Genomic DNA, 18,637 nt, shown 5'->3' with positions numbered 1-18,637 from the left:
ACCATATTTTCGTGTTTTATTATGTTCCTCCTCTCAACCCGACCCGAATAACGACCGACCCAAAAATTTTGTAAACCGGAAAAATTGAGACCCCATTGACAAAAAATCCTGGGTCCGCCACTGGTGAGAGCACTGTATCTGTTCTTGAGAACGTTTACTTGGTCGACAGTGGTTAAGATCGCATATCGGATGAGTTGAACGGCGCTTTCCTGGACGTTGGCGGCGTAAGGAAGGAGGGGGGCTAGGCAATCTGATGGGAGACTGGTGGCACTGCATGATGTTTCGATAAAACTCGTGTCGGTGGTGGATTGGGCCATTGCAGTGGCAATGAATGCCATAAAGAAAATTGAGAAGAAACAACTGGTTTGATCCATTGCTGTTTGTTTGTTTGTTTGAGATAAATATTTGGTTCCCAATTTATAGGAAATGAACTAATTCCTTCTGAATTTTTAATAATGGAGTTGACAAACAATTAAGTGCTTATAAGAGCATTCTCATCCTATTCTCTATAAATATGTGAGGGAAGTTTGTAAATTATAGGGTGTGGTGATGAGTGGTTGTGAGTGTAAATTATAGGGTGGAGAGAGAAATGTAGTGATTTTTTGTAAATTTGGGAAAACATTTGGGGAAACATTGTTTTCCCTATTTATTTTTTAATATTTGTTGGATTGGTTGTGAGTAGAGGAGAGAGAAAACTGTAATGATAAATGTATAAAAAATACTATTTAATTAAGCATGAGAGAGAAATGTAGTGTTTTTTAGTGTAATTATAGGGATAGAGATGGGGAACGGATTGAGAATGCTCTAAGTTATTGTTATAACATTAAACTGTCATCATTAAACTTTAAATATATTATTAACTTTCTTATAATAATACATTTAAAATAATATATATATATATATATAATAGAAACAATAAATGTAAAACAAACTCGGGCAAAGGGATAAAATTCAAGTACAACAAAACAGACATTAGAAAATAATTAGAAAATATTTCTAGAAATGTGATTAGTAGATTGTCAACGTTATATTTTAGAATAGACTTCAGAATAGTTTCAATGAGCAGGAAATATAAAGGAAAAGTACTTAATAATACAGCTAGAAGATCTTATAGAATCATTTCCTTGTAGGTTAATCTAACTTTTGTACTTAATTTACAAAAAAATAAAAAAAAAATAATAATAATTTATGATTTGTGCACAACATTGAAATCCAAATTCTTTAAATAACTATGTTGTGTAACATGCAATGAATATATATCCTCGATCAAGAAAACTAGAGCAAACTATAACACATCAGGATAAACCATGTTCATGTTCTGTTTGTAAAGAAACACAGATCTACTCCCCACTAATGGGTCCTAGATCCCATGAGTCCACAAGGTAGGATACGGTTATTACCAATACGATATGAATACAATTCCCAAAGTCCAATGACGTGAATCCTGCAAAACAGAACACCGTGAGCTCGTTACGGGAAGGACAAGAGGGGGGGGGGGGGTCTTCCCGTAACCACCCTCCGGCGTGAGAATAAGTATAGCTCTGATGAGAATAAAGTACTTAAGTAAATTGAGAAAGTACAGTGGGAGTGAATGAATACCTCATGATGATTAGGAGGGTATTTATAGCCGAAGGGTCTGGAAAGGTGATTGGGCCAGCTGTCCCTTAAGAAGATGCTTGCATAACCGTCTGGACACGTGTCCCTTTGTGATAGGTTCAGCCTATACGTTGCATGTGCATGTATAACAACCTGGACACGTGTCTCTTTATCTTTGGTTAACGGGGGAATATTGGCCATGTGCACGGTTATAACGACCTTGCCAGGTGTCACTGGCTAATTGATTGAAAGATTACGTATTGCCAGAGAAAGTATCTTGGCAAGTCTTCTAGAAGGTAATTGGTTATTGACAGCTGTCCCGGAGCATTACCTCGTGGTCATTTACGCGGAAGGGTATTTCTTCCTGCGGATGACCTTTGAAGGTGCTATGATGCTTCCGCATGTGCTATGAGGGTGTTTCTTCCTCAACTGATTATGCGGATAGTTTATATGTCCCGCGGGTGCCTTATGAGGGACTTCTGATTGACCCGCGGGCATTACTTAAGGGTATTTGGGTCTTTTTTGGTACCCTACCTCAATAAGTCCCCCCAGTCCAGTGTTTCTTCCGTGTGAAGTATTTTTATGCGGGTGAAATTCTGGACTTAATGTGGATTTGAGAGTTTTTGACTTTGCAAGTTGGTGGGAAATATCTTCTGTTGTTTGTGGATAATCATGAAAAAGGACAAGTTAACCACTCGCAGGCGCGTGTGCAGGTGACAGGACATTTTTGACGGCTGTTACTGTACCCGACTGTACAACTTTTTCTCTTTTTCGAATTTCCCGCGTGACGTGGCGATCTGTTACTGGAAGGTTTTTTCTCTCTCTACTGTTCATATCCCATCGCATTAATTGCGGTGGGTATAAATAGAGGGAGTTAACTTCTTTTTGAAGTTTTATCGCCTTTTGAATCTTTGAACTTGCTTTTTCTCTCTGAATCCTTCAATCTCTCTTTGATTTCTTTGAACAAAATCAGATATTATTACCAAGTGTTCTAAATGGCGCCTTCTCAATCTGAGGTCGATGAGATAGAAGTTTACTAGGACCAAGAGGAATATCAAAAGCTGATTACAACCTATGGCATTCACCAGAGTAGGGGCCGGAGTTCCCCTCTGCTGGGTCAATAGCCAGTTTTCCTCCTCCAGAAAAGATGGCTTTATATGCCGATTACTTTGACCATGGGAATTTCCGGCTTCCTATCACAAAATTCTTTCAACGAGTGGTCAAGGCGTTTGGGATTCACTTGTCTCAACTCCATCCTCGTGCCGTCATGTGAATTCGTCACTTCGAGTTTGTGTGTATGGCACATGACCTAGTTCCCCGGTTGGACCGGTTTGTTGTATTCTATAAGATGGCCAACCGAAATGGATGGTACACTTGTCATAGCTTGCCTGATAGAGTTATCGGCGGTGTTTCCGAAGAGACTTCCAAGGATTGGAAGAAAATTTTTTTCTGGATCTCTGAGGATGTGGTGCCGGAGGCCATGACTCGTCGTTCTCCGAACGGCGCTCTTATTGATATTACACCAGCCGCTCACGAGAAGCGTGACTGGTTTCGCAGGCTCACTACTCCGCCAACTTTTGTGCGGGCGCTTCCGGAAGAGGCCCTTGTATGGGCTGGTATGAGCCGTTTGTGGCCTTCTCATTTCATGGAGCCTGTTTTTATCGGGCTAGACGACCGTGAGTTTTGATATCTTGTTCTTTTATTCTTCCACATTTAGGTATTTATGGCTAACGATTGCAGTTATTTTCAGGTTTTGGATCAATGTTGAACGCCCTAGATGATGGCAAGGGCTGTGTGGGTAGGGCTATCCGTGACGTAAAGGATGCGCCTATCCTTGAGAGGACTGCTCAATATTTCCTCTTCCCTGTCAAAGTGCGTGCTGAACCGATTGTCTCGGAGGCGATCTTTGAAACAGGTGCGTACATTCTAAACCCTCCTCTTAATTCGCTGACCTCCAATGGGACGATTGTCATTCTAAGTGACGATTATGCTTTCCTTGAGGGGGAAAGCTCAGATGATGCTTCTGAAGTTTCATCTGTCTCGCATTTGTTAGCAGAACTTTACCGGAAGAGGTCTCTCCGTGCATCGCAGGCGAGTGACGCGGGTACTAGCACCGCGGATGCCGGGAAGGAACCGAAGACCAAGAAACGCCGGACGCATCGTCCGAGGCAACCACTCCCGTCCAATCTTGCGGAACGTTTGGGGACGGTGAAAGGTACGTTTTTACTTGCTAACTTTTGTCAACCGAAATATTGAGGTCTAACTATGGTGTTTTTATGCAGATCCATCCATCGTTAAAGGACGCACATTTGGGAAGCTGCCCATGCCGACACCCAATGTTGAGAAGCAACCTTCGCCTCCTCCGGAGAAGGAAGCGGACAAGCCTTTTATCCCTCCTGTTGAAACGACTGTGGAGGGGGCTGTCGTTTAGCCAATGACCACTGGGTCATTGGATTATCTTTTTCAAGGTGGGGATACCACTGGTTTTCAGCAAGGTAACCCTGAAGTCACTGCAGAAGGCTTCAGGGCTGACGAACCTCCTTCTCAATCCAGTCCTCAATTTAATCCTACTTCTTCGCCCTTTGCACCGGGCGGGGAAGATGCTATCTTTTTTGGACCATCTGTCCATGAGGCTGGGGGGGGGGGGTTCCTCACAGGGTGAACCTCAACAGTCTTCCTCTACTCCTGTTCGTCTCGGGACTTCCAGTTCCCAGTACTTCGAGAACGTTCAGTTGGGAGGAGACTATGATTTATTTGTCCCGTCTTGGGATATTGTCAACGGGTCGCGGGTCTCCGAACCCAAAACCTGTATGAGTTTCGTTGAGCACTGTATGCCACCCGCTGAAATGGCATATCAGCGGACTCGCTCCCGCCAGGACCTTCATACTGATCTGGCTACTTCTTTGACTAACAACTTAGCTTGTAGTCAGGAAATTCTGCGGGAGTGGCGAACGATGGGTGGGAAGCTTGGTGCGGCTTCCGAGGCCTTGAAGGTTGCCCAGGCGGAAGCCGAGGGGCATCGTAAAGCAGCGAGTGTGGCTAGGTGGAAACAAACCGATGCTGAAGCTGCACTCCAAAAGGAAAAAGATCGAAGTGTTGCTGCTGCCAAGAGTTGGAAAGAGGCCTGCGAGAGGTCTAATGCCACCCTTGAAGCTTCCCGGGCTGAAACTCAAAGGAAGAAGGACGAGCTGGAAAAGGTACAGGAAGAAGTGTCTCAGCAGAATGTCCGGATCCAAGAGCTCGAGGAAGCTTTAAGATTGCAAGGGGAGCAGTCTGAAATGAAAGATAAGACTATTGTTGAAATGCAATCTGCATATGACTCCCTCTTCCGATCCCAAACTGAAGCAAGTGACCGCGCCTCTATCGAGTTGCAAGAACTTCGTGGCAGGGCGGAGCGTGCTGAACGGGAGAGGCAATACTTCCTCAACCATGGTCTTGACTCTGTAAGTTCTTCTTCGTGTACTCTTTTATTTTTGTGTCATTGATTATATGATGTTGACACAATTTTGTTCATAGGTCATCCGTCATGTCAAAAGGAGCACAGAACTTACTGATTGTTTCGTGAACTTGACTACTGCTTCCGAAGGGGTTGGCCGGGTGAAGGGTTTCAATGAAGGGTTGGCATTCGCCCAATCCGGACAACCTATTGAGAGTCATCCTCTTCACGGACTTGACGCGGAGCAAGAACTCGGCATACGTGTCCAAGAATATGACAATCTGATCTTTCCGCTGCAACATATGCTTCCGGAATTTGCCTTATCCGAAGATGGTGTGAAGCAGTTGCGGGTCTATATTGATGATGAGTCTGATGATGACGAGTCTGAGGACGATAAATCTGACTGCGACAACGCGGAAGATGAGGACCATAATGCTCCGAAAGACACGACATCCCTTTACCCATAGAATAGGTGTAGATGTATAGATTTGAACTTGTAATCTCTTTCCGTATTTTGTAATCACCTTTTTGAGTATAAACGAAAGGAAATTCAAGTTGATAATACCTTTGTGATATTTCTTCCTTTGTTTTTTGAACATATTTAATTTGGATAATACTGGTGACGTGGCGGAGAGAGAATTTTCTAGGCGGTGGCTGACAAGACGTGTTAATTGCTTGTTTGACAGCCTGTAAGTGCTTTTTCGAACCTCCTGCCTGACGTGTCAGTCATCCCTTGGTCCTTATTTTCTCTTTCTTCTATTAGTCAGACGATCGCATTAATTGCGATGAGTATAAATAGGCCTTGATGCCTTCGATCCCTTTTTATCACTTACACATCTTTGCTTTCATTCATATCAGAGACCGTTTGCTTCTTTCTTTCCATTATCTGATTCTAATGGCTGCCCAGAAGAAAAATCCCCCTGCTATTAATGAAGTCGGATGCGACATTAAAGAAAAGGACTTTGAAGATGTTAAAAATGTATATGGTTTTCCACCGGAGTGGGAGGCCGAACCTCCATCTAAAAGGGCCATTGCGACAACGCCTCCGACGAAGAAATTGGCCGCTTATGTGGACCACTTCACCACCGGGAACTTCCGGTTACCGGTGACTAAGTTCGTGCAATCGGTCCTGACGGCTTACGGGATTCATTTGTCCCAAGTTCACCCTTTTGGAATGCTTAGAATTCGGCATTTCGAATTCTGTTGCGAAGCACACAACTATGATCCCTCTGTCGGGATGTTCGCCGCACTCTATAAGATGACCTATCGTGAAGGCTGGTATGGTTTCGCCACCACCGGTAAAGGAACTATTGGCTTTGAATGGCTTCGTAGTATTCATGGGTGGAAAACAAAATTCTTTTGGATCCGTGAGGATGTTATCCCGTTCGCCATGACTTATCGGAAGCCCAAGGACAAATTGCTGGAAGTCCCTGCTTCCGAACACGAAGGTCGTGCCTGGTTTCTTGCGTTGACGAAGACTCCAACGCCCATGTGTCACATTCATGAGGGGGGCGATGGTGCATGCCCGGATGAGTCGTTTGTGGCCGTTTCCTACCTTGGAGCCTTACAACGAGAATTTTGATGGGAGTAAGTGTTTATTTATAATATTTTGGTTTTCCAATTTACTTTCCTTAACGTTCCTTGACTGTAGGTTTAGGTTCAATCCTTTCTACTCTTGTGGACAAGATAGGAGGCATGATGGTTCGCCGTCCTATTACTCAGCATGACGTACCCTTTTTGGAGCGTACGCAAAGTAATTTCGTCTTTTCCACAACCTATACGCCAGAGCTTATTGTCTCCGAGGCTATGTAGGCCCAAGGCGAGGAATTTGTCAAAAAATGCGAAGGTATTTTTCAACCCTGCCCTGTAACTGCCGTTACCTCAAGCGGAGTGATAGTTCTTCTTTCGTCCAGTGATGAGTCATCACTCTGTGAAGGGGAGTTATCGATTGGTGCTACTAACCCTTCGCCTTCGACTGTAGGTTTGACCCGTAAGCAAGATTCGAAGACCACTACCGACCCAACAACAGGTGGGGAGGGTGGTCCTCAATTCGTTGAGGGTGAAACTCAGGCTGTAGACGTGGGTACGTCGAAGGCTGCTGGAAAGCGGAAGGCACAGCCTTCCGATGTCGTACCCAAGAAGAAGAAAAAGATGAAAACTAAAGTTGAGGCCCCGGACCTGGGCGCTCGTCTTCGGGGGCTTGCTGCCCAAGACGTTTCTAAAGGTAAGGCTTGGTCCTTTTATGATTGTTCTTCCATATATTTCTTTTTGGTAACTTGAAGATTTTTATTTTTTGGAATATTTCAGGTTTGAAGGATTCTGTTGCTACCAAACTTCCGACTCCATCATCTTCACCACTGAATACTGTTCAAGAGCCAATCGATTTATCAGACTCTTCTCCTATTAAGGACAAGAAGGTTGGTGAAGCTGATCGGTTTCCCATATCTCCATCCCATCACGAGCATACCGTCCCAGATCAGGGTGAGGTTAGTGTGCTTAAACACGGGCAGCATTCTTCCTCCTCTCGAGTGAATGCGGATACTGCCCCGTATCATCCCCGTTGGTCGTTACGGCGGAACTCAGTATTGAATGATGCGGATGTCTGCCAGGAATATCTCGACAAAAGTCTTCCTCCTGCAGAGAAGGAACGACAACGTCGCCGTATCCGTAAAGATCTGTTCGACTCCAACTCTTATCATGTGGCGAACGCTGTGTCTACCAACCAGGAACTTCGCCGGGATTGGTTAGCTATGAATGATGAGTTGGAGGAAACCGAGCGGAACTTGCTTGGTGCCAAGAAAGAGGCTCTCAAGGCATTAACTGATGCCCAGGACAGTCATCGAGCCCTGGAGGAAGCTAAAGTTTCTTTTCAGAAATAACTAGACGAACAGGCTGAGCTGATAAGGACTCTCCAGGCTGACTTGGCAGCGAAAGACAAGCGTTTGTCTGATCTAAATGCTAAGAGCCGAAACCAAGCCTTAGAGTGTGCTAATCACAAGATGGATCTCCTCCGAGCTCAAGTGGACAAAAAATGGCTTCTATCGACAGCGATTCCCAAGGTATCAAGTTTCTTTAATGATCGGTTCGGGTTAATATGTTCTTACATATGTATGTTTGTCTTTAACAGGTTATTGCTGACGTTCGTAACAGTGACGATCTTGGCAATTAAAGGAGCTACTGGACCTTGAAGAGGAGGAAGAAGAGGAGGCTGATGATACCACGGAAGATGAGGATGTCACCCCGTAAATACATATGTCTTGTTGTAAATATTTCTTTTGTTTGTAATCTCATTTGACCATTAATAAGAAGTCTTGTTTTCTTCTGGTGCACTTTGTCTTATGTGCCACAATATAAGTGTTTGTTCGGAACTTCGGTTTTGTCAATAAACGATTACATCTTGCAATAACATGAAATTAACTGGACATTCTATATTTGTTGGGCGGAAGCCTTACAAAAAGAAATTGCATAACTTGCTAATCTATGTGGGCACGCAGGCCGAAAAAATAAAAGATGAACAAAACTGCTATATATAGCATTTCTTCAATTGTGCTGCGTTCCAAGTTCGTGGGACCTCAGTCCCATCAAACTTCTCCAACTTATAGGCACCTTTAGCTAGTATTTGTTTGATTTGTAAGGTCCTTCCCAAGTTGGGGCTAGCTTGCCCGGAGGCTCTTGGCCGGAAGCCTCGTTGTTGCGGAAGACAAAGTCTCCCGCATCAAACTTGCAACTTTGGACTCGCGAGTTGTAATATTTTTCAAGCCGTCGCTTATAATTGTGCTCACGAATCAATGCTAGCTCTCTTATTTCTTCCAACAAATCCAGATTCATCCTGAGTTCGTGATCGTTGTTATCAATCAGCAGAACTCTCGCGGATGGAATCCCGATCTCTGCGAGGATCATGGCTTCTGTTCCGTATGTCAGGATAAAGGGTGTCTCCAAATTGCTGGAGTTCTTTTGGGTGCGAAAAGCTTAAAGTACATGAGGCAGTTCATCCACCCAACCAGTTCGTTTCGTCCCTAGTCTTGCCTTAATCCCCTTCTTGATAGTTCGGTTGGTCCTCTCAACCTGACCATTTTCTTGTGGATGAGCAACGGATGTAAATGTTTGAATGACTTGGAGTTCTTTCAACCATGCTTGCAATCCACTGTCAACAAATTGGGTCCCATTGTCACTTACCAATTCTTGCGGGAGACCAAACCGGCAGATGATAAATTCCCAAAGGAATTTTTTCACACTTGAAGCCGTGATTGATGCAACTGGTTTGGCTTCTACCCATTTGGTGAAGTAATCAATGGCCACTATCAGGAACTTGACTCGTCCCGGGGCTTCTGGGAAAGGTCCCATGATATCAATAGCTCACTTTTGGAACGGCCAGGCAGATGTTACTGGAATCAACTCGTTCTTTGGACACAGGGTGTTGGGGGCATGACGCTGGCATGAATCACACTTTCTTATTTCTTGCACAGCATCTAAATGCATGCCGGGCCAATAGTACCCTGCTTTCATAATTTTTGCAACCGTCATCCTTGGTCCCGCGTGTAATCCGCAAATGCCTTCATGGATTTCTCTGATTAGGTAATTTGCGTCTTCCGCATCTACACAGCGTAATAGTGGACCAAGAAATGATCTACGGTATAAAATACCATCAGTCAACTGGTAATTCAGAGCTTTATGTTTAATCTTCCGAGCCTCAGCCTTTCCTGTTGGAAGTGCTCCGGAAGATAGGTAAGCTATAATGGGTGACATCCAAGACTCGACACCAGTTTGAATTACCAGGACTTGATTCTGTGGAACGGATGGATGGTCTAGAACTTCTACACGAATATCTTTGGCGAAATGCTCAAAATTCGTTGAAACTAGTTTGCTAAGAGCGTCCGCCGATTTGTTCTCGCTCCTCTTAATGTGGACAATGTTGAAGGAAGAAAATTGGCGAATCAAGAACCTTGCTTGTGACAAATAAGAAATCATGACATCGTTTTTGGCTTCGTATGTCCGTTTATTTGTCCCGCAATTAGCATAGAATCCACCCGAGCCTCTAAATGTTTCACCCCAAGCTTTCTTGCTATCCGCAGTCCTGCCAAGAAGGCTTCATATTCCGCCTCATTATTGGTACTTTTAAAGTCCAACTTGATGGCATACGTAAATTCATGCCCCTCCGGGTTGATTAACCTTAAACCTGCACCTGACCCTTCGCTGCTGGAAGCTCCGTCCATGAACAACGACCAAACTTGTCCCTGTTCCGGAGGTGCTTGGGTTTGTTGTTCGATTAAACATTCTTGCTCTTTGTACTGCGGAACTTCTGTGACGAAGTCCGCAAGTACCTGCCCCTTGATCGCTGGTATGGGCTTATATTCGATCAAGTGTTCACCCAATTCAATAGCCCACTTTGCCAGGCGTCCGGATAACTTAGGTTTACTCAATACGTTCTTGAGTTTGTATCCGGTTAATACATTGATAGGGTGGCCCTGGAAATATCTGCGGAGCCGTCTGGCGGCATAAACCAATGCTAAAACCAGCTTTTCCAACATCGAATATTTTGTTTCCGGGTCCGATAACGTTCTACTGACGTAGTAGATTGGAGTTTGAACATTTTTCCTATCGGTCAGCAGAACGGCTCCTATGGCAATGTCTGAGGCAGATAAATACAGTGTCAGAGGTTCACCCGCATATGGTGCTGTTAGAGTAGGAAGCTCCATTAAGCATTTCTTAACTTCTAAGAATGCTTTTTCAGCCTCCACGGTCCACTTGAAATGTGCCTTTTTAAGGCAATTTTTAAGTGTTGACACGAATGGATGAGACTTGGCTGCGTGGTTTGCTAAGAATCGGTTCAGCGCCACAAGTCTCCCATTAAGTGTTTGAACCTCCTTGAGGGAAGAAGTAGAAGGCATGCGGGCTATAGCCTGGACCTTATCTGGGTTAGCTTTAAAGCCCGTGCCTGTTACTATGACTCTAAGGAATTTACCCTCTTCCATGCCAAATGAACACTTAGCCGGATTCAACTTCATATTGATGCTTCGGAGTGTTTCAAAGGTCTCTTCATATCTCTTAACATCTGATCTTCTTCGATGCTTATGATTACCAAAGCGTCCATATAAACTTCGAGATTCCGACTTATTTGACTTTTGAAAGCCTGATCCATCAGTCGTTGATATGTGGCCCCTGCGTTTTTTAATCTGAAAGGCATCATTCTGTAACAGAATGTTCCCTGGTCAGTTCGAAACGTTGTCTTGTCCTCGTCACCAGCTGCCATATGAATTTGGTGATACCCTTTGTAGGCATCGAGGAAGCATTTGAATTTAAATGGGGCCACAACGTCTACTTTTAAGTCGATCTCCGGAAGCGGGTAACAATCTTTCGGACATGCCTTGTTCAAGTCTTTATAATCTATGCACATCCTCCATGTTCCGTTGCTTTTTGGGACAATCACTGGGTTAGCCACCCATGTTTGGTATTTGATTTCTCGTATGATCCCAGCATGAAGAAGGTCTTGTACTTGCTAATTCATAGCCTTCGTTTGTTCTGGACCCATCTTTCGTTTCTTTAATACAATTGGGGTGATTAACGGATTCACCCTCAACTTGTGTTCCGAAATGCTCCGCGGGAAACCGTTCATGTCTGCAGGTTGCCAAGCAAAAACGTTAATGTTCTTGGTCAATAATTGCTTTAAAAAGGTTCTCACTATCTCTGAGCTAACGAGTCCTATTGTAATTGTCTGGTCTGGAAACTTCTTATTCAAAACCCATTTCTCGGGCTCAGTCCTCTGAGCCTGTCTTGGAACCTTGCTTGGTCTTGAACTTTCAGTTGTAAAACAATGTTTATTTACATGAATTATCGCCACACCAGTGCGAGTTGGAACTCCTACTGCACCGTGTGCTGTGGACGGGTGGGCATTGAAATCTCCAATTGCTTCTCGTCCCAAGATAACGTCATGTTTAGAAGTTGCTGGTAAGACAAAAATTCAACTTCCTCTGTTCTTGAATGTACTCCGTCACTTAGTGTGACCGGGAAAGTGATGACACCCCGCGGATGCATTATCTCTCCCCCGAAACCAGAAATAGGAGCATGAATTGGTTGTAGTCTTTCTTTGTCTTCCTCATCCAGTTGTTCGAAACATTGTTCGTACATAATATCGGACGTACTACTTGTGTCAAAGAACACATATTGTGATCGGTAGTGGCCAAATTCGGCAGTAATTATCAGCGGGTTTTTGTTGCACGGGCCCCCTTTGATCCGAGGAAAAATAACGGGCTCGTTTTTCCACTCTTCATCCGAATATTCCCTCTGTTTTCCCTTACCCGAATGTCCCCCTTGAATCATGTGGACATTCAGATCTTTGATTTGCCTTTTGGCCGGACCCTGGCTATCCTTTGCAGGAGGTTTGCCAGTCTCTCCTCGTACACCTCAAATGTTCGAGTTTACCATTTTTAACAGCTGCTTCAATTTCATTTCTGAGAGCCACTCACTCATTCATGTTGTGTCCAACATCATTATGATATGAGCAATGTTTTTTGGTATCCAGGAATGACTTCCGAGGTATTGGCCGAGATTTCCGGAAAGTCAGATTCTCAGTAGTGAGAATTTCTGAGGGAGTATTTGATAACTGGGTCCAACTGTTGGTGGAGCGAGCTGAAAAATTACGTTTGCCTTCGTTGCCGATCAAAGATCTTGCATCAAAAGGCTTATATGCTTCCGCACTTGGCTGGAGTCTCGGCCATATTGGTCCCTTAGCCTGCCTGTTTGGTCATGGAGTTTGAAACTCAATCTTCGGTGATTGTTTTTGACTGCTGGAACTTAGGGTTTTCTCAGTTCTTGCAAACAATTTTGATGCCTTCATGATTTCATCCCATGACTCAGGCATTCCATCTCTTCCCGTTAGAGTACGAATCGAGGCATCACTGTGGACGTTCTTACAAAATGCTCCGCGCAGCATATCTTCACTCACTCCTCCGATATTAAGGCTCTCGTTAGTAAAACGAGTAATGAAGTCCTCAATAGACTCATTATTTCGCCTTGTAACATCTAATATTTCCGAAGGGTCACGGGTATGTTTCTTTTGTTGACTGAAATGTTGAGAGAATCGCTACAAAGTCTTTCCAACTTGTAATCTTTCCGCATGGCAATTTCTCAAACCATTCCTGCCCCGCCCCGGTGAATGTTAGTGCGAACATGTGACACCAGTATGGAAGGGTCCAACCGCTGACCCCTCCAACTGCTTCAAACCTTAACAGATGATCGCTAGGATCAGTCATTCCATTATATGTTCCAACGGATGTTGGAATTTTTGCATTAATCGGGAATGGAGCTGTCGCGATGCTCGGAATGAATTTTGATTTTTCTGCGAAGGACTCCGGGCAATACGGTTTGGAAAAATCATATTCAGCATTGCTATGATACTCCGCATGGCGGACAACTGGGCGCGGATAGCTAGCTCCTTCGTACGAAGGAAGACGGCTATCCCTGCTATAAAAACTACCATCCGGGCGATAAGATGAGTCGTACCCGTCTAGTTCGTCCTCATAGGATGGCACCCGCATATCTATGCGATGACGCAACCTTCGGGTTTCGCTCATGTTCCGCTCCGGTGGCAAACTGTACTGGATGTGACTTCCCCTTATGGGAGGAGAAATAGATCTCCTGGGAGGCTCATCATACGTCAGGGTACGACCATGAAAACGCTCATTCCGGACCCGACGTTCATACTCTGCTTTCAGACTATTTTGCTGAACACGAAGCCACTCGTCTGGAGACAAAGTTTCTTCGGTTCTGAAATCGTGACGGTGAGCTCTTCTTAGATTAGAATCACCGGAATCTTCTTCCAAACCTAACTCCGACTGAGTTTGGTGGACTTCTCTTGCGATTCGTTCTAAATTCCTCAAGTTAGAACATCCTGGGGCTGTGACGTACCCAAGTCAGTAGTTGGTGTAACAACGTTTCCGGTATCTACCGGGGTAACACCCTCTTGTTAAGCAAACAACCCCTGAGTCGTCGAACCACCCAAGGAAAGGATTCCTGGGTTGACGGTGTCGGTTCTTGTGGTAGGGGTCGAAATTCGAGCAAACACAGACGTTGCTCCTTCACGTGTTTCGAGGTTGAGATCATGTGGAGGTTGTGCTTGATTCTCCGTCGGCCCTTTAGGCAACTGACTCATATCGTAAAGAGAGCGGAAAATTTTTAACTGTTCTAACAAAAGCACGAATGGCGCCAATGAAGAAACACGGATCTAATCCCCACTAATGGGTCCTAGATCCCATGAGTCCACAAGGTAGGATACGGTTATTACCAATACGATATGAATACAATTCTCAAAGTCCAATGACGTGAATCCTGCAAAACAGAACACCGTGAGCTCGTTACGGGAATGACAAGAGGGGGGGTCTTCCCGTAACCACCCTCCGGCGTGAGAATAAGTATAGCTCTGATGAGAATAAAGTACTTAAGTAAATTGAGAAAGTACAGAGGGAGTGAATGAATACCTCATGATGATTAGGAGGGTATTTATAGTCGAAGGGTCTGGAAAGGTGATTGGGCCAGCTGTCCCTTAAGAAGATGCCTGCATAACCGTCTGGACACGTGTCCCTTTGTGATAGGTTCAGCCTATACGTTGCATGTGCATGTATAACAACCTGGACACGTGTCTCTTTATCTTTGGTTAACGAGGGAATATTGGCCATGTGCACGGTTATAACGACCTTGCCAGGTGTCACTGGCTAATTGATTGAAAGATTACGTATTGCCAGAGAAAGTATCTTGGCAAGTCTTCTAGAAGGTAATTGGTTATTGACAGCTGTCCCGGAGCATTACCTTGTGGTCATTTACGCGGAAGGGTATCTCTTCCTGCGGATAACCTTTGAGGGTGCTATGATGCTTCCGTATGTGCTATGAGGGTGTTTCTTCCTCAACTGATTATGCGGATAGTTTATATGTCCCGCGGGTGCCTTATGAGGGACTTCTGATTGACCCGCGGGCATTACTTAAGGGTATTTGGGTCTTTTTAGTACCCTACCTCTATAGTTTGCTATAATTATTTCTAAACCAATTAATAACAATCAGAATAGAGGTCGTTGGTCTAATTTTAATACGACATTCGATAACCGATTCGGTATATCTGCTTTCATTTTCTCCGTACATCATACAACTAAGCTTTTGATGGTACCATCAAAATATTTTAATTTGACGGTGAATTATAATGGTTCAAAATTGAAGTTATCCCTATACTACAACTTTGGAACTTATAGCATGTTAAGCCTTATACATTCCTGAAGCAATCTAACTTGTAAGCTTCTTCCCCATTGCTTTATTACATTGATAAACGCAGATGAAGCAAGGATATCGGCGTCGTGCTACTACGCGAAGCAATAGAAAATGACGAAATCCAGAAGAACAAAGCCAAAACAGTTGTCTAGCTATAGTCTGCCAACCGTACTAAGCAATTGTAGGCTTGGGCTCGAAAGCGAAAAGCAACGTCTTTTGCGCTTGTTGGGGCTATTAAGCATCTAATTAATCTATTAAAGCAACACCATTTTTTCTAAACCTTTTATTTTGTGTTGAAGTGATAGTAATTACGATGCGTTTGTATATCCGTGTTTTGATATTCGGGCCCACTGTCCCACACAACGCGCATGGGGAACATACTAGTACTAAACAATAACAAATCATGATAAAGGTCATTCTCTTTGCTACAAGTCAATGACGGTTTGAACCATTTTATCAAGGGCCGTCTAAAAGCTACGTATAACTTTATATTTATTCATAGAAACTAAAATACAAAACCTATATCAGCACCCTAGATGGCGAAAATCCAAAAGAACATAACCAGAACAGTCATCTAGTCTACCAACCTGTAACAAACGTAGGCTTGGAGGCTCAAAAGCAAAAGGCCTTTTACGCATTAAATGTACACAAATTTAGCAGAGATTTTAGGGAAAATCGTGCATTAGTGTATTGTATTTTATTTTTCTTAACATAATGGACCAAGAGTTTTGGATAACAAGCGGTTTTATTGTTCCAATACGTCGTCCAATAAAGTTCTTAAAAGCTAAGTTACATTTACTTCTACAATAAATCAACTTTTATTATTCTTATAGTCTTACATGATACTCAATAAAATGCTTAAAGCCTTAAAACACTTATTATATTTTCTTTCAACTGCTAAAACTTAAAAAAGAAGTAAAGACTTATTAAAAATCACATTTTAGCCCAATAAAAACCCATAGTTGCTCAATCGGTCAATCATAATTAGCAAAAAAGTAACTTGGATAATAATATTTCAAAAAAAAAAACAAGTGTTTGAGGCTACTAATAATATTTCAAAAAAATTGAATCCCACTATGTACGTCTTTAATGCAGTCTAACTTGATACACATACACGCTAAGATTTACAAAAAAAATACCCGCTTTTGTGGAATGAAAGTGTTAGGATTAAACTCACACACGAAACCGAACACACACACGAAAGCAGTAAACGAACACGAGGATTTAACGTGGTTCGGTCTAAACTGACCTACGTCCACGGGTGGCAACTAGGTATATCTTTATTGAGTGACAAATATTACAAGTACATAATGTTGTTTATATAGAGACTGAACTAGGGTTAGTAAATTATTATGCAAGAAATCTAAACCGGGCCGGGCTTGGGCCCGACCGCCCACACCCGTCTCCTCTTTTGACTTCATATAATAAACCGGGCCAACAAGGCCTACGAACCCAACAATCTCCCACTCGGAGGCCTTGAGTACTCTCGTCTGCACTCCTGATTGTACTTCTGTAATCTGAACATTAAACTTCTTCTAGTTGCCACCGCCTTCTCATCAATTAACCTGAAGGCCCGTTGAAGCTCCCCGGAGCTCCAACACGTCAGTCATGGCTGAAACTGCCCCTGACCCGTTCTCTGTCCCTACCGGCTCCCATTGTAACGAACTACCGGATCCTGAGATAACCTGAGAACAAACACTCTCCATATTCAGCAAGTAATTCATTGGAGAGACTTTTACAGCTAGAATACTGGTTTTCTTAATCCACTGTCGACCTGGAACTGTAACTGAAACACGACCTGTGCTCCCACTGTCACGATGTCCCCCAACTGATTTAACCTTCCTAGCTCGTTCATCCTGAATCTTCACTTTGGCTCTGGGTTTGTTACTTGCAAAACGAACCTTCTTCTGCCCACGAGATTCTGTGAACCGGATTTTGTCTTTCACCAAAACTGGATCCACTCCTTTTGGTGACATATCGACCATATACAACGAACCCATTTTCTTGCCACGAGCAACCACGAGATTCCCTTTGACTACTTTCCACTGCCCATTCCCGAACTTAACATCGTGCCCTTGGTCATCCAACTGCCCAACTGAAATCAAACGTTTCTTCAAACTTGGAATAACCCTCACGTCTTTCAAAGTCCAAGAAGTACCGGCTGAAGTTATCAAATCAACGTCTCCCATACCCGTAACCTCTAAAATATCATCATTCGCTAGTCGAACCTTTCCAAAATCCCCAAATTTAAGATTCTTCATCGTTTCACTACAGTGAGTGGCATGAAACGATGCACCAGAATCCATCACCCAAGCATCAACGCTACTCTCAACACTACAAACCAAAGCCTCATCACTACTGACCCCGTCATCTGTGTCGTCTTCTGTAACGTTCACCTCTTTCTTACCATTCGGACACTGATTCCTGAAGTGTCCTTTCTCTTTACAACCCCAACATTCAATATCCTTACGAGTCTTAGACTGACTCCTCTTCCTGCTCCCACTGCCTCGCTGTTTTCCTCTACCTCTACCTTCTGTGACTAGCATATTGCCTGATGATTCACCTGAATTTCTGCTTCTTGAATCTTCTCCCAGAATCAGATCTCGAATCCCATCGAAAGTAATATTTGTAGACGAACTACAAACTGCAGTCACTGTTTGCGACCAACTGTCGGGCAAAGAGGATAATAACAAGAGGCCTTGAACTTCATCATCAAACTTAATGTCAACTGACACTAAGCGGGACAAGATCGAATTAAGATTATTGATATGAGTTGTAACTGACCCACCCTCTTTCATTCGAGTTGTCACTAGCTCTCTGATAAGATAGACCTTATTCGCTGCCGAAGGCTTCTCATACATGTTGGATAGTGCGTCCATCATACCACGGGCTGTGGTTTCTTTCATGACGTTAAACGCCACATCTTCCGACAACGACAATGTAATACAAGCCCTAGCTTTCTTGTCTAACTTCTTCCAATCTGCTTCTGACAACTTTTCTGGTTTTTCATCCTCGAACACTACATCCAAGTCTTTCTGACAAAGTAGTGCCTCAATCTGCATCTTCCACCAACCGAACTTCTGTCCGTCAAACTTCTGTATCGAAACCTTTCCGTCTTCTGCCATAACAATGACTAAAACGAAAAACTGGATAAAAAAACAGAGACAGACACAGCAACACGAGCCTGAACTTAACGATTGTTCTACTGAACTCTGTTAAAAAATCAACCTATTTTAAACGTGCAGCGGAATAACGAACTGTAAATCAGAAAACAGAAACTTTAACCGAAACGATAAAACCTGACAAACGCGGTTGGCACTGGTTCTCCGTTTCTTTAACGCTTCTTCTGACTTA

This window comes from Bidens hawaiensis, unplaced genomic scaffold (assembly GCF_021521415.1).
Source record: "Bidens hawaiensis isolate Kalapana, Puna unplaced genomic scaffold, B.hawaiensis_p1.1 tig00000512_1, whole genome shotgun sequence".
NCBI lineage: Eukaryota > Viridiplantae > Streptophyta > Magnoliopsida > Asterales > Asteraceae > Bidens > Bidens hawaiensis.
This window is presented reverse-complemented; position numbering follows the sequence as displayed.